This window comes from Malurus melanocephalus, unplaced genomic scaffold (genome assembly GCF_030028575.1).
Source record: "Malurus melanocephalus ecotype Western Australia unplaced genomic scaffold, MMel_1.1 scaffold_26, whole genome shotgun sequence".
Classification (NCBI taxonomy): Eukaryota; Metazoa; Chordata; class Aves; order Passeriformes; family Maluridae; genus Malurus; species Malurus melanocephalus.
Genome location: NW_026623258.1, coordinates 3,958,239 through 3,983,348, shown reverse-complemented (window position 1 = coordinate 3,983,348; position 25,110 = coordinate 3,958,239).

Genomic DNA, 25,110 nt, shown 5'->3' with positions numbered 1-25,110 from the left:
CTTTGTTCTCAATTTGTTTTTCTATCCTCCATCCTGCATCTCATTATCAGAGTAAAACACCTCTAAAATTGGCAGCAAGTTAAAATGATACTGACATAGATCAGCATAGGAATCCAAACAGCCCAGCCTAAGATAACCCTATGATTTCCACTTATCATAATAGACCATTGTTAGATAAGCTTGCATCTTGGCCATATRTGAAGAATGAACTCAGCATGGAACAAACCAATGCCTTTGGAGCTGCTTGCCTTGGTGGGGAAGTTTCTCCCTAGACATCAAGGAAGCAATTCCTGTTTGGACCTTTCAATTAAAGTGTCAGTGAATGTCAGCAGTGTAGAAATGTCCCTCCAAGGCTCCACAGAGCCTCCACATTTGGACTTCAGTGGGAAAAATGAGAATATTCCATGAGAAGTAGTTACTGGTCCCCTTTCTAGATTTTTTCCTCTGTTAACAACATCTACTGCTACAGTAACACTGAGCCTCTTCTGCTCAGCCTTTGCTGTGCACATCATGCCAAGAGGAATGAGACAGGGCTTTGGCCCTAGAATTCTTAATTCTTTTGGGAATGTAACACATCTAGATATTTGAAATATGGAGCTATTTTGATATTCCAAAATTATTTTTTTCACTTGACAGTGTTATTCCAGCATGGTTACAATCACATCACTGTAAATTTCCATTTTTTTTAGGCTAAGGAAAACATCAATCACTTATCCAAGTAGTAGATTTAGAGGATCAGGAATGAAGAATTGGCAAAAATTCCTTACAAGCAATTGACAAATAATCAAATATGCAATTGACAAYATATCTAATAATAAATAGTTAAGGCACAGGTTTGAGCACAAATGTCCTTTAAAATCATTATAATCTACATGTGAGGCAAAGACACTGGTTTTTTGGAGATCCTTCAAAAACCAGCCTATCTAATTAATTAAAAAAAAAATACAGTGGGTGCGTAAATCTGCATCAATACCTGTAAGAAAACTGAAAAATACTATATGGAGAAATACCAAATACAATCTGACTGGATATAATTGTTCAGTGTWTCATATAATGCTAATATGTGATGTAAGGCATGGCAGTTTCTTCGTTCTACAGTAGCCCTGAGTGATGTTTTCCTTCAGAAACCAAAATTAGCAGTTGTGTCTGTTAATTGTACAGAAAATTCCCAGAAATAGACAATAATGTGTATATTCTCTCCTCAATCTCTCCCAAGCTCCTGGGAACCACCTCATGTAGCCTGATGAAGTGTCTGATGGTGACTCTTTGGATACACAGGGAAGAATGCAAAGGGACTGGCCCCAACGGGTGGGATCTGAAGRGTCACCCACCACATGTGGCTGGGACAGGCCTGGAATGCATTTAATGGCCAAATGCAGATTTGAGAGGAGAGTCTGTAAAATTCACTGTATAATTCACATATCAAACTGGAAMCATGTATTTGTATGCAATTCCTAATACAATCAGAGTTTGCTGGTGGTGTTTTCTTTAAGGCAGAGGGTTTAATACCTTCTTGATGCTTGCCAGATGTAAGGTCTGATGTAGATGATCAGCTGGAGTGCTCTGTGCCTACAAGGCATGGTGGAACACATATTTACAGTGCCATTTTAAAACTCATTGGTTAAAAACTGCTTACCTTCATTGTAAGCAAGATGCAAGTTTTAGGARAGAAGTTCATAAGGATGGGTTTAGGCTCCAGTGTGGAGCTTTAGATTGACTTCCAGTGAAAGACTGAAGCAATTTCAGAGTAATTAATGGTCTTTCTGTGATTGTGGAGGTGATCTCACCCATAGCTAATGATGGTAACACACATACACATGAGAGAGATGGGGATCACTCACACAGCAGAGCAGTTCCAGAATCTAGATAAGATATGAAAGGATTGGCAAATGAATCTGTATGGAAAGAGGGGTACTTAAGCAAAGCACAATGACTTCATGGGATAAAAAGAAGGRTGTGCTATAAAGATCATAGGTTTTATATTTTCTTTCCTGTTTTAAAATAATACTTGTTAATACAACACTTTAATAAAAAATATGTGAATTTATGCCTATATATCTCACTGCACTTAATGCTAAAGAGGATGATTGCATCATTTGACCTAACTCTGTTATTTCTGCGCCTTAATCTTCCTGCAGAAGACCCAGCTGGCCAAGGGAATCTTTCTGTAACCTCTCAGAGTGCTGCTCTGTTCCAAGGCTGCCAGGGTGTTACATCACAGAGGGAGGAGAAATGCACGAAACCAAAAAATCCAAAACAGCAACCCACTAGCTAAACAAAAAATGAGCAAATAAACAGAACTCTGGGAGCTGTTMATCAGGTTAGAAAATATTTTTCTGATTTCTTCAAGCAACAAGCTGAATCTTGAGACTGAAACACGGCTGCTTGCTGAATCCAGAGCAGTTGGTACTCCTTGCCTACTGCAGCAACCCACTCCCCCCCAAATTCACTAAGAATGGAGATTTACTGAATCTACATCAGAGAACAATAAATCCTTAATTTAGTGCCTGTAACTTCAATCCCAGCAGCTGTCTGAGAACACACTGTAAAAAGTCACTGAACTCTTCCAGTTGATGAGGATGTGAACATCTCCCCTCGGCATTTTATCAGGTCTGATTTGTGTAATCTGACCTTCTAGCTTATGAGCTTTTGGCAGAAGGCTGATGTCAGCATTTCTGCTCACTCTCATCCCTGTGCTTGCCTGGTGTGATACTCACCCATCTKAGAGCAAACCCTCATTCAGGCCTTGTTCAATGGCAAGAGGACTAGAATACAGAAAAAAAATTGAACCATTTGCTTGCAGTTGTCAGTGAGCTTAGCAAGAGAAAAGTAGAAATTGGCTTCAATTTGGAGCTTTTAAAACATCATAACGATGTGGTTAGGGGAGTTCCACAGACTTTTTCCTATGCGAAATTCAGTGGGTGTGAACAGATCCTGTGAATATATCAGTGAGTCCTGCCAGGGCTCCACCAAGAAACAGTACATCTCCCTGGAGCATGGCAGACTTTGTGAAAGCAGTAAATTGCAGATTTTGGTCCTTAAAGGACTTTGTTAATCAAAGCTTTACATCTGCAGATTTAAGCATTTATACAAGTTGAGCTTTTAGCTAATATTATTTAAAAAGGGCTTGGAATGTTGTAGGCAGCCAAAATCAGTCTTTCCTCTTAACATATGGTACGGTATAACAGAACATTTAAGCCTTTAATCTTGCTAAGTAGGAGAGAGAGAGAGAAATTAAACATTTTTAAGGCAATAAGCAGCTGATAGCAATAYTATATGCATGTGAAGTACAGCAGCTAATGCTGGAGAAGATGYGTTTTTCAACTGCAAGGAAGAACTGTTATATTATGGATTGCTCAACAAAATCCAGGTATTTAAAAAATCCCCTGGAATRAAAGCTAGACTTACATATATAAGACCAATGATTCCTTTTAGCACACAAAAAAAGTACATCTAAGTATGCCAAGCCATAAATAAGTCACACAGATCCAGTGTGTGACACACCATTATRGAGTAAACCCACAGACATCAAAGGTTTTGTTCATAAAGTTAAGCACAGGCATTTAGTTTGCAGAGCCAGAACCAAAATTTCATTTTCTGTAAGTTTTTGATTCTTTGTCTTAGAGATTTYATGAAGCAGATTGAAACTCCAAGTTTTCATATTCAGCTTCAGGCCATTCTAATGTATTCATCTGAATTTAAGATGAAGAAAACCTCTATGAAGTTTTCTCTGTTTTCTCTGAATTTTTATTTTGGGCACAGTAGATTACATTCCTGATCTTGCAAACACTTAATGCATGTTCTTAATTTTGTACAACCCTTTGATCTGTGTAACCATAAAAGTTTACTCTTGTGTGTTAACATTTGAAGGACCAGACACATCAGAGTAGCAATATGTGTTTACTTTGAAAAATAAAAAGGAACAATACCAGAAGCTGGACTATTTCACAATCTAAAACCAGACAAATTCTCCTTTGGGGCACATCTAGCAAATCTCAGTTCCCACGCTTTTCTCCAAAATAGCACTTGAAGTTTAACTACTGMAGTAACTAGGTAGCTACTTTAAATGAGGATTTCTGTTTTGGATGGCACTGCTAGATCTCTGCCTTTCTGAAGCACAGAAGCCCAGGACTCTTCTTCCACGGTGGGACAGCCCAGGTGTGCCTGGCTGGGACAAACCTGCCTGTGAGGGGAAGGAAATTTAGGGGAGAAAAAGAAGAATGAAAGGAACGAACTGCTCAGTAACACAGCACATGTGATTTGTGTCATACGAGAAGGGACAATTCTGCAGCTGTTCATCACCCTTGGGGCCGTGTCCTGCCTTCCTCTTCCCATCAGAAGGGGGAGAGAATGACACTGCACAATCAGGATTTTGCTGGTGCCCTGCCCTACCAACTCACTCTTGCTACATCTTGCCTTGATACATCTGTGCGAGACCTGTAGACATCAGTCAAGGTGTGAAGAGACTCTAAACAAACCAAATGGATAGATATCGTCCGTCTTCCATGGCTAAAATCCCATTTGTTTAAATATCTGCCATTTGTTACTAAAGCTGTGCCAAATAGAAGATTGCACTTGGTAAAAGATAGAAGTAATGTTCTTAATTAAAGCAGATGCTTAAAATATTTAATTTGATAAAGAAGTTTATAGATAACTTTGTTCCTCAATGAGGCAGTCCTGTTGATTTTGTATTAATCCAGCAGAGTGTTGTCACTTGGAAAAAAATCCAGCTATAAAGTCTTTGATTTCTCTTTTTATCTTTATACCATTTTCCTTTGGCTTCATTGAAAAAAATAATTTCCTTATCTGCTGAGCAGCCTCTGCTCAATCTTTGTCAGAGATGTGTTTCTTCTTTGACACTATCAGCATTAGTACATTTGCTAAGTTAAGCTATCTGTGCTGTCTAGAAAGCAGTTTCTTTACTGGCTCCAGACTTAATAGAAAAACAACAAGAAAAATCTTGGCAAACTGTTTTTTAAACAATGCCTTGTATTTAATGAAGCATCCCCAGCTGTGAAGGATGCAACTCCACAGGTGAATTACAAAACTGACATTAAATTCTGAGTTGCTCTCAGAAGTCTGTTTTTGCCTTTCTGACATAGCAGTCCCATCCTGACACTGCTGTCTCCTCTCTGCCAAGCAGTAGCAGGCGACGAGCCTTTCGTGCTGATTTCTCCATGGAAGATCAATCAGTAATGGTGAATCTGGGTATAATCCAAGAGTAACTGTGCTTCATTTACGGTCTGGGGCCAGAAGCAGTCAATCAACAAGCATAATAAAAATTTCTTTCTGTGTTTTCCAGAAAATAATCGACTGCCTTAAATCAAGGACCAAACCAGAGAGTAAAGCCTTCAGCTTTTCATGTAGTACCTTATCCATATCTCTCTTATTTCTATATAGAATTTGGCATAACCTAAAAACTAACTGTCCCATGCTTCATCTTAGATATTTGCTGGCGTGCAAAGAAATGTGCAGGCCTGCCCCACACACAGAGGAATTCAGGAGCACTATTTAACTATCCTCCTGCATAATGCCGTGTCTAAAATGTATTTCTCTAAGAAACATGCATGCTATTTCAGCCTTAGATTCCACTGATCATGCTGCAAAATATGATTAATTGCCTGAAGAACAAAGTAAATTTTCACGTAGGAAGGATCTTCATGAAAACATATTCGTGAGATTTTTGTGATGAGGGGGAATTTCAGCACCAAAATAATTTTTAACTACATTAAAAAAAAAAAAGAAAGAAATAAAATCTTCCTTTCCCCTCAATGGAGCAAAGTTTCAAACCAGGAGGCATGGATGTGCAAAATTTCTTCTAGTCCAGGAGTGCTTTCCTCTGCAGGACATGCAGTGCCATGTAAGCCTTACAGGACATGGTGATATTCACACAGCAATTTTCCAATCCTTTCTTGAGTTCTTACCAGATATTTATCCTCTCCTCTGTTTTTGCTTGTGGAGGGAGGGATTGAAAGAAGGAAGAGGACATACTTCCAGAATTAGATAATTTTTCTCCCACTGAGAGAGAACAAAAAAAGGCTGAACTTAGTTCCTTGAACCCACCAACATACCATGGGTGTCAAAAATAAGATGAAGCTGGGAAGCGTGAGAATAAGCCACCTCTCAGAATAGAGGAAATAAATGCAACTCAGGTTCAGAATACAATTTTGGAGAAAGGCACAGGTGGAAACAGATATTAATTTATTTTCATTTACATCTGCCGAATGAAATGAAGTTCACTACCAGAGGGCAGCTTGAAAATAAGTCTTCTAAGATGACAACGTTTCTGGCTAGATAATCAAAAAGGATGAGAAAGATATTCAAAGAACGGAGCTTTTTATGTGTGGGTATGTCCATAGAAATGGCTGCAGGCTTTATGCTGAATGGCCCAGACATGAACCATCTGTGATTTAGGAATTACTGAGCTGTCCTAGCACCCAGTTCTAGTGTAAATAGACACTAAAACATACTAATGTGCTGTGTGGTGTCTGAAATGGAGATAGATTTTGTCTGTCTTCTCAGAGAATAGACAGAGAGAGGTCATCCCTTCCATACAGTCATGTGGAGCATTATCGTTAGCTCATAAAGCACATTAGCCAACTAAAAGGAAACATTTCCAGGAAAGTAATGGATCTGTTAGTTCCTCTGGTTCAGTAGCCAATTTTTCCTTTTGTTCCCATGATGATTAGTTCTCATAATATATGAGAAAAGTAATTCCCTTTGTCTAGAAACGMTAAATAACCATATCATCAGTAGTTCAACACTTGGCAATTTGTAAACTAGGTATTAATACTGCAAAACAAAGAATCAGTGGCTACCTAAGACATTGCAACAAAACCTGCATGACCAGTTTTGACTTTCAAGTACTATGAGAAAGACAACCTTTTTTTTTTCTGTTTTAAATTAAATATTTTTCTGGAAACATTTTGAGCAAGATCTTCTCTTTTTAAGCACAACTCTGGATTTATTTTTTTTTCCCACTACMTTCGCACACAACTAAGATGCTTCTGCCTCCCAAACAAACAAATGAAGATTTGAAACTGCAGGCACATCAGTGCTWTGTGACGTGCTCATAAAACCATCAWGGAATTTTGAGTCCACCCAGCATCTGATGTTCATGAGCCAGCTCATTATATCTTTTCTAAGAACCATACACAATTTTTTTATTTCCTTTTACCAGAGCCTGGCCCCAGAAAGGGTGTCAACAGCAAGGCAAGAGCAAAAAAGATGAGTTTAGAGCTCTCCTTCTGAGATGGGGTTACAAGAACCTGACTCCACATTAGGTAGGGGGGGACAGCAAAAGTATCTAATTTTCTGAGGAAGACAGGAGAGCAGGCCAGCTGGCAGCTCCTCAGGACCACAGGGAGCAGGAAAAAAGCCAACTGGAGCAGATAGGCTGAAGGCTTGGAGAGAGAGCGTGGGAATGGGAAGAGGGAAGGCTGCAGAGGTAGGTGGGAGCTGTATTCCAGGGCTTTGGTTGATGTGAGTAGGGAGCTTGCTTCTGACTTGATAAGATACATCAGACATGCTGGTGAAGGGATTTGGGAGCAGAGAGACARGAGGGAAAGGAGAATTCAGCTATGACTTTAAAAAGTGGGAAAGCTAGGGATGGGAAAATCACAGAGCCAGCATTAAAGAAGCAGCCAAGAACTGAACCTGARTTGTACTGGAAGGAATTGGTAGAATTTTGAATAGCAAAAAGGAATAATTGACTCAATTTAATGACAGGGCTCACATTCAGAAATAGGTATGTCAATTTTTACATGGAGGCATATATTTTGCTGTCTAACTGCACACCAATGTGCACAGAAGTGGTAATCTCACAAATTCTGTTTTAAATCACACTCCTACAAGTTAATGTCATGTGAAACTTGATCTGTACTATAATTAATGAAAGTTTAGAGCAGCTTAGCTAAGGAAACATAGAGTTTGAAGGTGTATAATTAGAAATTAATTGTTTTAAAAGCCAGTACATTATCATAAAATATATTATGAGAGCAAATGTAGGAGGTGTATTACACAACAGATAAGGTGACCATAACAATCTCTTTTGGCTTTAGTATGCAGAAAATTGATAGAGGGAGATTTAAATTGGATGGGTTTTTTTCTGTTCAGGATTGGCTTCTTAGCTGATTTAAGGAGATGCATGGGCAGAGCCAAGTTCAGAATTTGGTGTGAAAGACTGTTGTGTGAAATGGTTCTCTTTGGTGCCAGAGAAAGGCCTTACATAAAACCAGGTCAGCTTTTTTTTTGGTAATGAAGGTGGGTCTCACCTGCCTCAGTAACCTGTGCCTGCTCTAGAGGAAGTCCAATCCACCACTCTATTGTGCCTAAACTTACGGAGGTTGACTCTCTCAAAAGGTGCTTTGAAAGGCACTAATTTTTCCCCAATTGACTGCACAGGAAATGTAGAGATGTCCTAACTCCTGTTAGGAATATAYTGTTATCTGGATCCTTTGCTGAAGGGTCTGCCATGAAGGTCTTGCTCAGCCATCCCACTAATGTCCTATCCACAGAGACAACTTGAAGTAGCATTTTTTCTTAGGCCTGGCATTTGTGAAATACTTGTTAAACKACCTCAGATATCATTAGATGGGTACCAAGGAAATTTAGAAAGAATTGCAGTTCAATGAAAGTAGCTTTCCAAAAATCTGCACATTTTGGACCATCACAAGTGGATCAATTAAAGAACCTCATGAGATATTAACAGTGCCAGAAGATGTTGGTTTTTTGAGATTCAAGAGCCAAGCATGCATTAAATAAATTTTTTAGAAGTAAGAATCACATATCCACACTGCTGAATTATTGATGTTTTTCAAATGTATAGCATTATCTCATAATCAGTCTTTGTGCTCCCCAGTCCATATTGAAAAATCACACCCCCGCTTTTTATTTTGAGTTTTGCTCTATTTTTACAAAGTTCACTGATAACCTGAACCCAGTTTGATGGCTGTGCTTCTCCWCAAATCACAGTTAGCAGTCTTCTCATGCTTTATGAAACACAAAGTCATAACAAAATAGTAGAAGGAGTAAAATGTAAGGTCAGACAAGCAACATGCAACAGGACAAGGAACTGAAGCCAAACAACCTTGTACTTTCATTGCAAGGTCTTTCTCCTCCTCCAGCCCTTTTTAGCAGAAATGCCTCACACCTTGGTGCTTTCAGCAGGTTTCCACACTAGGCACATCTCTGGAGGTCAGAGGAGGGTGGGAAAATCTCACTTTGTCAGTGCGTGGGAGGGCCCTGACAGCTGCAGGTGGAGCTGGGGCCCATCTGAACCCTCTTGGCAGCCCTTGCTGTGCTCTGGCCCCTGGAGATGGGGACCTGGAATGCAAAACCTCCTCCTCTGTGTGGTCTCATGCCTACACAGGCTGCATGAGCCTAATGCTAGTCTTGCTAGAAGAGGGAAAGTATAGAAATTTTTCAGATATGTAGAAATCTTAATTAAAACCCATGAGCTCAGCACAATCCATAAATATCTCAGTGTAATATCTGGGATGAAAGYTGGAAAACAGGAGAARAMACTACAAAATGAAGGAAAGGAATASCTTACTACAGCCAATTACTGTAAAAAGAGTAAATAYATCTTCATTGTAACTTTGAAAAATGAAAGTTTTGGCCTGGTCTCTACTGTGGCATTATCTCAGACAAGAAATRGGGTGATGAATTTGTTGGGATACTCACTGGAGAAACTGCTTGATTGCAATCTGGCCTGCTGCTTAAGGAAAATAAAATCGAGTTCTCATCAGGCAACAAGCCTGTGTAAGTTAATAGGCTTTAATAATAGCACYTCATTACATTTTTATAAAACTGCCTGGGAAATGAATGCTGGAAATAGAAAGGAAAGCTCTAAGGGATCACAGTTATAAAGTAAAGATAACAATATTACAGCATTTCAAAATAATGCATACACTATACTGGATACCACACAGAATTCAKTGACTGGGATTAAGGCCAAGTAAGATTTTTTGAATGGGTGTCCAAAGCAGATGGGAGACCTGAATCATGCTTTGGAATAGAAAAATGATTTCTGGGACAAGGTGTTTAGGAGGCCTGATAGCAGTCAGAAAATTAGGGGGTACTAGCCTCTGTAAATGTTGATGTATGGTAACAATATTGTGGTCACTATTGCAAAAGTCACATTTGCCAGCAAATAATACTATGATAGTCATACTTTTTGTATCCAAGGCACACCACTTCTTTCCCATGGATTTTTATTACCTCTGTGCAGTAACTGTTGATAAATGTTTACATTTTTGAAAAATGATGAGTATTGTGTTTGTGAACTTGGCGACATCTCTGCTCCCCAACAACTGGTCATGAATCAATGCTGCAGTGAAGAAACTCAGACTCGATGGAGGTAGGAGCAGCAGAGAATATTTTTGAATGGATGCATGAGCAAACAGCACACACTGCAGAAAAACATATTTTTTTATCAGTRAGGTCATTCACACTGCATGTAGCAAGGATCTAATTTAGGTGTTTTGTGTAGGAGCCAGGGCTCCCAAGCCTGACTGATGGAGGCAAGCGCCTCTGGARGATGATGCAAAATATCTGAGCTGTGCTGCAATTAGGATATTAATTTAGATACCTCCTTCTTTCCACTTACTATACTTAGAACCTCAGCAGGTATCTAAATTAAGGGATTAAAATTATTCCAGACAAATTACATTCCCTCTGCTCCGGTGTGTTCAGTGCCATGAAATGTCTCTGGGGGCTGTGTGTGCTCTTCATAGGAGTGTTTAGTACATCAGGGGGAGATTTCCTCTGATCCTGTGTCCTCAGGGACAATGCTGTATTTTAATTAGTGCATCAAATTTTTCAGGTTGTCACGGTCAGCTGCTGACTAAGATGAGGTTTTCATGTGACTCTCATGAACCCTCCTGGAATAGCAATGTATATTATATTAACCTAATTTGAGGGGTTTCCTACRTGAATTTTGATGACAACTCTGAACATGTGTGGCTAATTCTTGCCTTATAGAGTCTGGCTRTTTTGACTTTGAGGAATGAAGTTGYAAGAAATGGATTCAAACCAGAATGTGACACACTCCTTGGAGGTGGAGAGACGCTTCTTCCACTCCACTGAAGAGACCTGAGGGCAACATCAGAGCCTTGACATTGAAACATTTCAGAAGGCCAGGTTCACATCTCTGACTTCAGCCAAGGCTGAGCGTGAGTGCTCATTAAATATTAAATAACAGCACGGTTCAGATCTGAATCCAAACTTCTCATCTTGCACCATTCCAGCTAAGCTGGTTATGAACAGGAACACAGCTCGGAAACCCCTTTGAACTTTGGAGGAATTTTGGTTCTGGATCTAAAAGCTGAGTTCAGTAGTGTGCAGCAAGGGCTTTCAGTCAAAAGGGAAGCATGAAAGGAAATAATTCACGATTATTTTTGTAACATTTTCGAGTAAACAACAGAGGAAAAAAGTCAAGTCATCTGCAACTTGTATTCTAATTGCCAAAAATTATCTAAAAATACAAATTGAAAATATGAAACATGCTTGTATGAGTACACTTGAACTACTATTTCACAAAAGTTTTAACCATGGAAAAAAAAACTTTATAACACCACCTGCTGTTCAGCTGGTTTTGACCTGACCCCTTTCTCCTTTTCTTGTTATTATAAACAGTGAGCTCTTTAAGTGAGAGCTGTTTAAAGGATAGGGGGCTGTAAGTGTTCCTTCCTAGATCCCAGATGCAGTGGGAGACTGATGGGCTTTTTGATCTTTATTTTATGAGTGTCTGATAAATTGCCTCTGGCACCTGGCAACTGAAATTTCACTATCTGAAAACTAACCCTTATGTCAAACAATGTGGCCAGTCTCATACTCCGAGTTAAAGAGCTGCATGCATTTAAGCACAGGATGTTTTCCAACATTCAGTACAGTATGTGGTGAAGCCCTGCTTCACATATTATTATTAGACAGATCCTCAGCTGATGTAAATTGGCATAGACCCATATGATTAAAGGAGCTGAACTGTTTTACATCAGCTGGCAACCTGGTCCAAAGTGCAACACACATACTTTTGATTTAAAATAGTATTTTGTATGTGATTCTTCAAAGGTTGGTATGGCCCAGCTTTTTCTATATATTGTTCTGCAGCCTCTGTTTTTTGTTTCTGAGGCAAGTNAAAAAAAAAAAAAACAAAAAACAAGACAAAAGTATTAAGACAAAGGGTCACGGGTAATGTTTCCTGGTTTGCTTGTTGGCTGCTTTAGATGGAAACTGAGCTATCAAGTATTTGAAATCAAAGTCTCAAATGGTGCTCTATTACTACCAAACTGTGTTACTGCTTGTGCCCCGGGGGAAGACATCCAGGTCACCACTTTTTTTTCTCATGTGTTCTGGCAAATGGTAGGAAAACTCATGCCTTTTTTCGTCAGAATTGAAAAAATCAGCAACAGATCTGCCTGAAATACTGGGATTTCCACATACTAGTAACGCCAACATTTCATATTTTTCTCATCTGCTTTTGCAACAAGGGTTTGTGAAGGAGAACTACAGAAACAGAGGCAAGGAGTAATCAAGAGGAACAGTGACAAAAGCAGTGGGATATAAACAGATGAATTGGAACCATTGTAAGAAAATAAGTGTAGAGGTAGAAACTCACCTAAATAAATAAATAAACCAGGACATGGTGCMGTCCTAAGTGCAGAGGTTATGAGGCTGTGAATGCTCCGTGCATGGGCAGCCGAGGGTGGCTTAGAGGTGTCTGCTGGGCTTGGGAGTGGGAGGAAGGTTTTGAATGCTCCCTTAATCAGGGGAGTTTGGAAATGTCAGCTGGGCGAGACAGAGCATTAAATTTGAAATAAAGCAAGAAACACAAAGAAACTGACGAGTCTGATGTGCATAGTAAATTGAATATCTGGGTAATAGTAAAGGCTGGATTTCTTTGCTSCCTTCTTGAAAATATTTTAAATCTAAGGTAGCTCAAAAGGAACACAGGTATGAAATCACATTAAGTTTATAGCTTTTAAGTTTATATTTGTCTCCTTCTGCAAGATCCATTTCCTGTGAGAGGCATCCAAGTGACACCAGYGTGACCAAATGTACAGCCCAGGCCTGTGCACAATCATAATTGTTTTGTCTCAACAAAGACATATCCAAGTTTTGTTTTTCTCCAGAGAGGAACATGCCTTCACCTACCACATGTGCTTCTTGCTGCCATCCTCCACCACCCCCACTTACCCCACGACAGGGCTGAGCACTGACTTTGGAAGGACATTCGGACCAAACAYTGGAGTGCAGGTTAGGTGGCTCCCTGGGAGACATCCTGCAGGAGGATGACATCCCACCCAGAGTGCTAATAAAACGGTTCCTTCTACAGGAAAGCTCATGCTGGCAAATTGTCTTTGAAAACAATGCTGTTTTCTTAGAGCAGAGCATTCTGTGTTTCCTCTCAGGACAGGCAGCGTGGCTGGCAGAGCGCTCCAGACATCTGAGCTCGGGTGCAGGCTTGGCCTCCAGGCTTCTGTGGGGGTATGGACAAGCACCTCCGGAATTATTTTGTGCCTTTTCTATGCCCATTCTTGCCTGTTAAAACGGGATCATGTAAAAACTAGCACAAATTAAGCCTGGAGCTTAGAAGATGCCATTAGTTGCTACTGAAGCACAAATAAAAATAATCCATAATTCTTCCATAGAACATTTAAAGCAAATAGTCTGGGAAAGAACCAGCCACATTTTACTTCATTAAAAAATCAAATAGGACAAAAGGAAATGCAGATGTTCTGAGTGAACTGTCTTATGAGTTGTTGACTAGTTAATTAATCAAAGTTGTCTAGTGATTTATTGATTAACAGAGCTTCTGCAGTCATGAACACGTCAAATTTCACAATGGAAAATTTAGCAATGGAAAAAGTCTGGTCTTTTAGTTCCTTCCTTAATCAAGACAGAGAATGGCATGAGAACTGAGGACATTTCATGAATTAAGCTTGTGCCAGGCAATCTAATTATGTGATAGTATTGCTTAGGCAATTTTGATTGTTTTTTCCATGCAGCTTTTTTTCAAGTGGAGTGATTTTTCTTTTTTTTTTTTTTTTTTTTTTTTTTTTTTTTTTTTTTTTTAACAGTGCTACAATACTGGCTGCATAGGAAGTCCTATGATGTCTTTGTGTACATACAGACAAAAGTATGCAGTATTTTCCGTGATTGTAGTCATATTCAATAGTTTAATAAAGGATAAATCCCCAAGGATTTGCCTTTCCTGTAGCTGGGAAAACACGGAAGTAAAATACATTAAATTTTCTTGGAAGACTGAGTCCTACCTTAATTATSAGTTGCCCCCTATTCACCCCTACAATAAGAAGAATGTGATAAAAGCTATTTTCTTACGAACATTTGCCCATCTGTAAAATTTTCTCTAAGTATTTAATTAATGAGTGAAAAAAGGTGAATCAAATATGTGCATTGGAATTGTCATTCAGAAGACACTGAGGTCTGTCACTATGCTCATATGTCSTAGAAGATGAAGTTTCTCTGTCATAAAGACAATATGGAGGCCAGTCCTGCATAGTCAGAAGCCTCACCTTTGTCGTTGGTGGAGGTCAGCTGTAAATGTGTCTGTTTCTGCAATGTGCAGGTGTATCACAGAATCATTTGGGCTTTAAGGAACATTCAGAACCATCCAGTTCCAAGCCTCCTGTCACAGACAGGGACAYCTTCCACTAGATCAGATTTCTCACAGCCCCATCCAACCTGTCGCTGAACACTTCCAGGGATGGAGCATTCAAGCTTCTCTGGGCAACCTGTTCCACTGCCTCACCACCCTCACAGTAAACAATTYCTTCCTAACATCTAATCTAAACTTACTCTCTTTCCATTTTAAGCCAGTACCTCTCATCCTATCCCAACAGGCCCTTGTAAAAAAAATCCCTCTCCTGTTCTATTGTAGGCTCCTGTTTTCCAGGCTCAACAGCCCCAGCTGTCTCAGCCTGTCTTCATAGGAATGATTTTCCAGCCATATGATCATCYTTGGCCTTCAATGGACTTGCTCCAATAGGTTGATATCCTTCTTATGCTGGGAGCCCCACAGCTGAGCACAGCACTCCAGGTGCAGTCTCACAAGAGTAGAGGGGAAAAGTCACTTCTCTAGACCTGCTGGACACACTGCTTTTGATCACAGAATGACAGAATGGGTCAGGTTGGAAGGGACCACAGTGGTCATCTGGTGGAACCKCCCTGCTCAAGCAGGGTCATCCCAGAGCACATGGCACAGGATTATGTCCAGGTGGCTCCTGAATATCTCCAGTGAGGGAGATTYCACAGGCTCTCTGGACAATCTGTTCCAGTGCTTGGTCACCTTCACAGAGCTGCTTTCCAGCAGCTTGGTCCCCAACCCCAGTAATGTCTGGGGTTATTATTCCCCAGGTGCAGGAATTTCCATTTGCCTTTCCTGAATTTCAGATTGTCCTTCTCTGCCCATCTCTCCAATCTGCCAAAGTCCCTCTGAAGGGTAGCACAGCTCTCTGGATTATTGACCACTCTTCCCTTTCTGTCACCAGGGAACTTACTGGCAATTGATGAATAAGTTAAATAGTGCTGGACCCAGCAGTGAATCTTGGGGGATACCACTAGTGACAGGCCCGCAGCTGGACCCTGTGCCACTGATCATGACCCTCTGTTCAGCCTGTTCTCAATCCAACTCAATCCTCCTCACTCCCCTCCCCAGTTTGCTTATGAATATGTTATGAGAGACAGTGTTGAAAGTGCTGCTGAAATCAAGGCAGACAATATCMMTGCTCTCCCCTCATCCATCCAGGAAGCTGTTTCATTGCAGAAGGCAACCAGGTTGGTCAAGCATGACTTAGCTTTAGTGAATCCATGCTGATTACTACTGATCACCATGTGGACAGAGGTGGCCTCCAGAATGAGGTGCTCCATCACCTTTCCAGGCATTGAGGTGAGGCTGACTGGATGGTAATTCCCCAGGTCCTCCTCCTTGCCTTTTTCAAAGACTGTGGCGACATTTGTTTTCTCCTAGTCCTCAGGAACCTCCATGACAGTATGGTTGGCTTTCTGTGGGTGTATATTGCCAAGTCCTATCGAGCTTTTTGTCCACCAACACTCTCAAATGCTCCTCCCCAGGGCTGCTCGCAATCCTTTTTCCACCCAGCCTGTACTTGTGCTTGTGCTTGCCCTATCCCAGGTTCAGGACCTTGCCCTTGGCCTTGTTGAACTTCTTGGGGCTCACATGGGCTCACGTCTCAAGCCTTCCAAGGTCCCTCTGAATGGTTTCTCACATATTATAAACATGTCTGAAGACAATTGTGCACCCCACTGGATGAAATATTTTGCATCATGAAGGACCATCCTCCAGCAAAGCACGGAGGTCAGAAGGCTCATCAAAAGATATGATGACCCTATCAAAAGAGGTTTCCCTAAAAGTGTCTAAAAAGTAGAAAGTTCAGAGTCTTCAACAATGATAAGTCTGTTGATTGTATTCCACTCCATTGTTTCATATTGTATTGTATTGTATCTCATAACATGTTATTATTTTACATGYTGTTATTTACATAAGAAAATCTGAGTCCAGAAGAGAAAAGGTGATTTGAATTTGACTTCATTACCTCTTTCTGGCTTCTGGAGCAGAGCCCATTGGAACAGCCCCCAGCTTCAAAAGTTGGAGTGGCCCTGATGCTACCCATTTTGACACCAGTGCTGAACTAATCTTTGGCTCAGTAGGTGCTGAGGGAATTCCATCAGATCATTTACTCACACCTGCACTTAATGAACTTTAAAAATGAGGTAATGCCATTTTAATGACAGAATTTCTCAGATTCTTAAGCTGATAACTTGGTTTGAGAAGGCATTTAATGTTTTCCCAATGAGAAGAAAAAAAAAAAAATTTTTTTCTGTTAATAGTAATGTCTGGATATTAAATGCACATTTTTTAAAAGAACTTTGAATTTAAAAAAAAATCTGAAGAGTTTTTTTCCTAATAAGGAAGTGAAACATATTGAAAAAAAAGGGCTCCTAAAATATAGACATTAGAATACTGAAAATACAAGTAATCTGAAAGGATAGACCTATTTTTAGAAGTATRGGGATAAAGTCTTGTGCTTATATATGTCCTGTATTGCAAAGATAAAATTTCCACATAAATTAGTGGGAAGGAATTACTGGAATATGGTAAGAAAATGTTACTTAATTAAAGAGTCTTCTTTCCATGTTCAAYCCATGACCATATTGTTGCTTTCTTTTAAATGTTTGGACACTAAAACGAATTTTTAAGTGATTTTTTTTTAGGGAGTTTTGCTCACTGACTAGCTTGCTTTCTTTGAATCTGCATTGCATCCATCTTTGCGCACAAGTCTGCAGAAGCTCTAAGAAAAATACAGGTGTAGGATGCAYATTAATTATCTGAGGATTAAAAACCTGCAGTGAAAAGACAAAATTTTTATTTTTTTGAAAATCATAGGGGAGACTTCTAATGCAGATTAAAGTCTGAAATGTACAAAGGTGTCTCTATTTTGTTACTTTCTGACACCTTAAGACCCACAGGATAATAGTCTCTTTCATGGGGTGACAGGCACTTTCCCCTGGGGACCACAGAGACCACAACGCTCTCGTCCATCTATTACCAACCAGCAGGGAAAGTTTATATCTGAATAATGAAACAATGCATGGCCTTCAAAACCCTTTCCCCTATATTCTGTATGTCCCAGGAGTAATTTTCTCCGGGGGTCAGTTTTTTTCTGTGCATGCATTTTATCTACTTACCCCAGCCTCAACACGTCACTGTGGTGACTCAATCTTCCCAGGCTGCAGCCTGCATGAGCCAGCACTCAACACAGGCACCTCAGTCAAATCTGCAAAGAGACGTGCAGTGAATCAGGGTCTTTCAATGCTACAATTAATAATAGTTTGGCTCTTGTTCTGTAWATCTTGACATAGTATTTATTACACCTATGGGTTGCAAGGGATCTACTGCAGCAGGAAACATTACACTCAGAGTTCACAGGATTTGGCTCTGATGTTTCATACATTCAGTAWGAATGCTACAAAAAGGGGCGGTTTCTGGCATAAAATGGAACATTTCTTAATAGAAATGGGAAAAAAATGCAGCACCCACTCTTTGACACCAAACTGCAGGACCCCATTTGGAGGTACATGGCATCAATGTTGTGCAATGTTTGTGATGCATGAGGGGGACCGATCTTGGTTCAGCTGAGTTTTGCAGCCTGAGCACTGTTCCTGCTCCCAGCACACTCTGGGGTATGGAGGAGGGATCCAGATGTCACAATCTCCAGAGATATCTCCAAAGATAYCTACCTACCTCCCAGGGCATCCAATGCTGCTTGGAAAAGCAGCACACAAAGGCCATAGATAAGCAGAGAATTCTTATTTGCACAGATGTTCTGGTTTTTGTTCTTTTAGGACCTTCCTACCTGCTTCTTCCTTATTTTCTCACCTTCCTTCCTTCCTTTTCTTTGTTTATTTCTCTCTTTTCAGAGGGAGCTGAAGAAAATGGAATGAKACGATGGAGTTCCCTGAGTGCTCACCTTGCTCTCATTGGTTTCGTGCTCTAAGAGGACATGTCACCCTCTGGTCCTGAGCTGACCCTGGGTTCTGCAGTGGCTTTGTAAATCCAGGTCCAGCAAGAGCCCGAGTAAAGTCCAACCTTTGATCAGTCACACAGCACCACAGGTGATGTGGCATCACAAAGTCAGGGACTGCGCTTTTTAGTTGGGGTTACCTTTAATCTCTAATTTGGCGAACAAAGCGAGGCAGAAATTCCCCYGAGGAATTTCATTTTTGCCTTTAATGCCGGAGAGCTTAAGTGTGGCAGTTTGGTGATGTGCTATGCAAATTAAAGCTGTGAAAAAACAAAGCCAGTTAAACACAAGCTTTTCTTTAGCAGTTAATTATTCTTAGCTGTTTCCACATGCCTCCTTAYATCCATGAAACCCTGGTACATTACGATGAAAGACTTATTTCAGAACTCACACATGCACTATTTTGTTAGCAGTGGAAGCACAAGCAGAACATCTGGGTGCCAAGTTCAAGCAAAGTGCAAGATTTTTTTTCTGAATTCAATGTTGGTGTGTCCCATCATGTAACTATGATATATGATAAAAGGAAAAATCACAGCCAAACTCAACCTTGTTCAAAGCAAGGTGCTAGTGAAAGGATGGGATGGAAAATAAGTACTAATGGATTAATGTTCCATGATAAATGTTTTATTATAAAAGCTAGTGAGTGATTAGATAATTCTTGCTTCCAAAAGCAGGGTTTAAATATTTCTGCTTGGCTGGAAACCAAAATAAATACATCACTTAACTATCTGGTTTATAGGAACATCTATATGAATAAAAAAGTAATGGAGATTTGGTTCCTTTTGTACAGTAGGTGTAATAAATAGCCAGCTATAGCAATGTGCTGCTTACTGTTTGGAGCTGCTAGGATACATAAGAAAAAATATTACAAGTATTAAAGRTACAGCCAGAATTCTTCTCCGTGCAACACAGCTACACTGTTACTAATTAAAATAGTTTTCAAAGGGTTGCACAGTAGAAGTTCAGATAAAATTCTTCCTCTTTAAGGAAAACAAAGATATAAACATTGAAAAAAAGCCTTAATATTTAGATTTATAAATTCTGTACAAACACTTGAGCCAGAAAAATTTTCATTTCCACCAGTACAGCAGATTTTGAACACAAATGGACTTGTCAAAAGGATAAAGAGGTATTAAGTATAATTCCTTATATAACTTTGTTTCGGTAGATATCTTTATTAATTAATACCCCTCAAAAGACTTACAGGAGAAATTCACTTTCTCCCTGTTTCACTGGTGAAGAAACCAAGGTACTCAGAAGTAAATGAGCTTATTCAGAACCCTCCAACGAATCTCAGATGCCTCAGGTCCAATTTAAATACCATGTTTAATGGATCATGATAGCACTGACTTCCTTGGTTATCCTTGATGCAAATGCTTGAATAGACACTTGATGATTTCAGCTTAAGGAAGTGTCTTTAGAGGGGCAGTGTCTTCAAATCAGATCACAGCCGTGCCTTCTGTGCCATTTTCTCAGAATTACCAATATAATTCAAATGGCATTTACAAGAATTCAATCTGGGAGGCCTGGCTGGACCTTGAGGAGAGGTGTAGGAGAAAAGTCAAACTCTATTACATGAATGCAAATACTATTCTCCTGTGTAAAATTGCTGAAACCTGGATAAGAAGGTCAGAAAAAATGATGCAAACTCTAAATCACAGATGCAGCCAGAGTCACAGTTTATTGACTTAACAGAAAGTGAATAAATGTGGAAATGTGTGAGTTATGGGGAGGAGGACACAGAAGTTATTTTACTACAACATCAAATTAAGAGTAAAGCAGAGCAATGCAGAGAAATTTGCTCACGCTCCTTCCTTCTGTCAGCCTAGTGTCTAGGTCTGCTCTCTGCTTCTTGTTGAGAACCCTTGATTTTGTTCACTTCACTCTGACTTGCCTGGGTTATTGAGAGATGCTCCAAGTTTCAAGGGAATATGAAGGATGTGAAAGAACAGTCAAAGAAACCAAAAGGTGATCAGTAGATGTGCACACTGAAGTCACCCATTTTTAAAGCATGAYCTTATTATTGTTTAACATTACAACACTCCCAAATACTAAACTTAAGAGCTCAGGCTGCTCTCAGTATGAAAGGCAAACAGTCCATTCTCTTAGTCCAGGCAGCCTAGGGATAAGTGCATGTTTATGCATTTTTCTTCTGACTGTCTAGGATTCAATATTTAATAAATATATTTGTACATGGTGTCTGCTGACAGTGGGATGCTGGATGCACTGRTGGGTGGTTGCTCTGTCTTCTGCAATCTCACCACATTGTTTGTGCACAGGATCAGAGAACAAGAGCATGAGCGGACCKACCAAGGCAGAGTTCCCTGGACTTTGGAGAGATTGTCCAGGCCAGCAGTTTTGGGCTCAGTCAGACAAGCCCTAAAATGGTGCAAATATGGGGGTTCCCAGTCTGTGCTGAAGTCTTGCTATCACAGCTGTGCTGCAAACAGTCCTCAGATATTCCTTAAAACGCTTACTCAGGAATGTCCACTCACATTACACTCACTCCAGTGTAAACACACCCTTCGAGMAGATGTAGAACATGTCCCAGAGGGAGATAATGCAACACCCAGAGATGGCTGGTAAATAAAGCAGCCTACAGGCAGCCAGTCTGCCCTGCACACTCGTACTGAGATGAAGGTCAGACTTCAGCCTGGTGCAAAGCGAGTGGAGTGTGACAGCCGCATAAAAWACGATACAATAAACATATGGGAGTGTTGCTTTCTTCTGCTGCTYTCATTCTTATGGGTGTCAGTGGAACGATGATTTGGCCTGTGTTGTATTGCCCTACAGTAGTTTCACAAACAAGGYAGATTTATATGGCTTTGGAATTAAGCTACTGCTGCAAAAACAAGTCCTGTAGAAATGTTTGGTATGAGAGCATTTATAGAGAGGCTACACTGCTTTCTATTGTATTCATACTGAGGCTCTCTTAAAGTTATGCAGAGCAGAATTCTTTTCCATTTCTGCTAAGGGAGGGGTTGAAAATCATACTTTTATGTAAAGATCCCCAGTCCTAATGTCCCTGGCTTAAACTACACCTCTTTATGAAAGCAGTTGAATTAAGCTGTGCACTGAGAGCCAATTGAGGAAACTCTATATTGAATGGTCCATGAGCAAGTTACTAGGAAATGCGGCTGGTGAAGCTGTATAGCACATCCATGAACAAAGATACATCACCATCATTGCAATTTAACAGTATATTTCCTCTGAAGTTCAACAAACACCAGAATTTGAGTTTGATGGGTGCTGAAGCCCATTTCTCAAAAGTACCCAGGGCCCCAGCTCACATATGATTGAAATAGGAGCAGATTGCTTTGAATAGCTTTGATCAAACAGACCAAAATTTTTATCTATCAAACTTCATTATATTTTCAAAATATATTTCTAATATTAAAATATTTTCAAACACCAAAGAAGGAGCTATTCCCATGAATGTTTAACAACAATTATTTCAACATTCTAACTGAATGTTGAAAATGAGTAACATGAAGAAGATGCGGAAAAATCCTTTTCTCCATGTGCTACAGAAGTGACACAAAGGTTCCCATGTATCACTGTTGCTTTTCATATTACTGAACTTCTTGGAAAGTAAGAACTATCACATTTAAATCCATTGGATGYGTAGGAAGGTGAGGAAGTTTCTTCTCATTGATCTGTATGAACACAGCAATAACGTATTTCTCTGAGTGCAAAGTTTGGGGTCAGAAGGATGGTTTTGCCAGAAGGCCTGAGACAGGGCTGTAGGGCTGCTTTTGAAAACAGCCTTTCACCATAAAATGAATTTTTGTTTAGTGTTTATAGAACACCGGTGGTTCTATGGGGCAWTGGGGTGTATCCTGCAGTATTTTGAATCAAAACTGGCAGACACTGGAGTGCACRTCACCACCCCTGTTTGTCTGAGGGCCTGGGATGGGGYTSATCTAGTGCCTGTATCCTCRGCCCAGGGAGGTTTGGATTTYCCRGTCCTGCAGTCACACAGATGAAGAGCAGCACATGACAGTGTTTGAGCAGRACAACTGTGGGCTCCTATCTCAGGTAGGAGTAAAGTTTATACACCACAGGCAAAGGCAAGCTTTCTTCAAAGCTCAGATCACACTAAGAGCCTAGCTAGGATTCTCTAAACCACTTTTTGAGGTGCCTATCTCTCCTTAATGGCTATAAAGAGAGTGTAGGGTGACTGGCCTCTGAAATTAGTTGCTTCCATTGATATTGTGAATATCCACTGAGTGCCACCTGGAAAGGATTTGCTTCCTCCTGGTCCTCTGAAGATTGACCCTGTTCACTCAGTCTGTGCTCCTGGGTGAGCTTTTGCCCCTGTGTGAACTCAGATAGAGTGAAGGTTTGTTTATATTCAAACTGAATTAAAATTTCCAAATAGTGCAGGATATGGAGCTGTGTGAAAACTGCAGCTGACCCCAGGGAGTCTTGGTTTACAGCGAACCTCTTGAACAAAGAAACATGAATTTTCTGTTTTTCCCCACTCCTCTGATTCCCCCACCACGATCCAAAGGAATTCAGCCAGTGAGGGGGTGTCTCAGGCTCTGCTCTTGGGGCTTTTCACTCAAATGAAGATGCTGACTCCTCACGAAGMTACTAGTGGGCTAAGTGTAAATCTGCTTTCCCACCCCAAGGACTTACCTCTAACTATGCACAGAAATTTATAGTTTGTTTTTTAAAAAAATATTGYTCCCCATTACCCATAAAAGAGAGAGGCTTTTTGGAGCTGCACACCTCCCAAGCACGGTGCTATTGGTTGCCMTGCCAGCCCTGTGATGTAAATTACCTTTGCACTTTGTAATAGAGTCAGCACCATGACAGGAACTCACACATCACTCAGTTGGCTAAGGGTAATAAAGAGGGAAATCAAAAGGAGCATGAGTTCATGCTGGAGGTATGTGCAATCAAGGAGAGAGATTTATGACAAAAGCTGAGTTATAATATTAAAGGGTATAAACAGCTTCTTACTGTTATGTTTTCATACACCCTGTGTTCCTTCAGTAAGTACAGTGTTAAGTTTGGAGGAGACTTAGCTGTGAATTTTTGCCTTCTTAAAAAGGTCTCTGGAAAAACAAACTTGCATTTATGTGGCATAAAAATCATTGCTGAGGTTCAGACTGCACCGGTGTGAATAAGTATGAGGTAGCAGCCTCTGGCTAACAGGCGTCCAAAGCATGTTTTCAAAGTCTGGCAYGGTGATCCTCATTTGTTGACAGAGGTTTAACCATTTACAGAACTCACTTGCTGTATTCACCAAAATGCAGTAATGTCTATCACCAGCAGCCATTCAGGTGTTCACCAGMATTTACCAGAAGCAGTGCCTAGTGTCTGACACAGGGATGGCCACAGCACAGACTGTACCCAATTAATTCTTCTCAGAAATCATGACTAAAACATTATCTGAGCATCCTCTGGTGGAGAGTAGGAATGGCTCTCTTTTGGACCAAAGCTTTACCTATCCCAATTTCTGCTGCAGATGCTGAGGGAGCACCATTCTCTCAGGCGATGGCACACTGATGTCATTGGTTCTGTGCTGGTGAYACCCCACAGAGCTGCTCCATCACCATCAGAGCCCCTGGACATTGTCTGCAGTCCCAGTAGGGTGGGCCAGCAGCTCTGCATCCTCTTTCCCCTTCCCTCACACCAACCACCACCTCCTAGTGGGACAAGTGGTTAGTGTATAAAAGAATTTTAAAAAATAAAGAATAAAGAAAAGCTAAATAAACAAAACATATTTTTTAAAAAGTTTAACTTGGAAATAGCTCAGAACAGATTTTAGAACAGAAATGCTGCAGAACAATATAACAAAAACTAGACCATTTCAATGTACTTTTTGTCCCTGTCTTTGCTGTAAGGAGTAGCTCTTTGCACTTGCTAGCACTATATGATCTGAGTTTCCCTGTAAAAACAAAAGGCACATTTCTGGTGTCTGTGTTTCTTCTAGTGTCTTTTATTCTGCTCTGGGAAACCAATACCAGGCCCAGGCACTGAAATCTCCTGCCCACTCTGCTCACATCAAGCTGTAGCTAAGACCTCAGTCAGAGTCCCCAAGGACCGGTGTGTATTATAAGTGGTGTATCAGCCCTTCCTCTGGGATGCCCATTTTCCCCTCATCTCCCACACAACTCTGGCTGTGCTGACACAGAGGGAGAGCCAGGTTAAGCCCCAAAGAAATCATCTCACAGTTTGACACAAGAGCAGAATTACAGAATCATAGGATCAATTAGGCTGGAAAAGACCTCTGAATATATTAAATCCAACCTTTGACCGAACACCACCATGTCAACTAGACCATGGCACTCATTGCCACATACAATCTTTCCTTAAACACCTCCAGGGATAGTAAAYGGAAAACATGGAAAACATCAACCCACTTTTAATATTAAAGCAAAAAGGATGAAGCAGATGTTTTAAAGTAAACATGGTCTCTTGTTATGCATTTCTGAGAAGTCAAGAGAAGCTTTTTCAGAAGCAGGAGTAGCCCATGAATTTAAAGGAGTTTTAAATGGTGTACTTTCCCATAAAGCTATAAAACCCTGGCAGA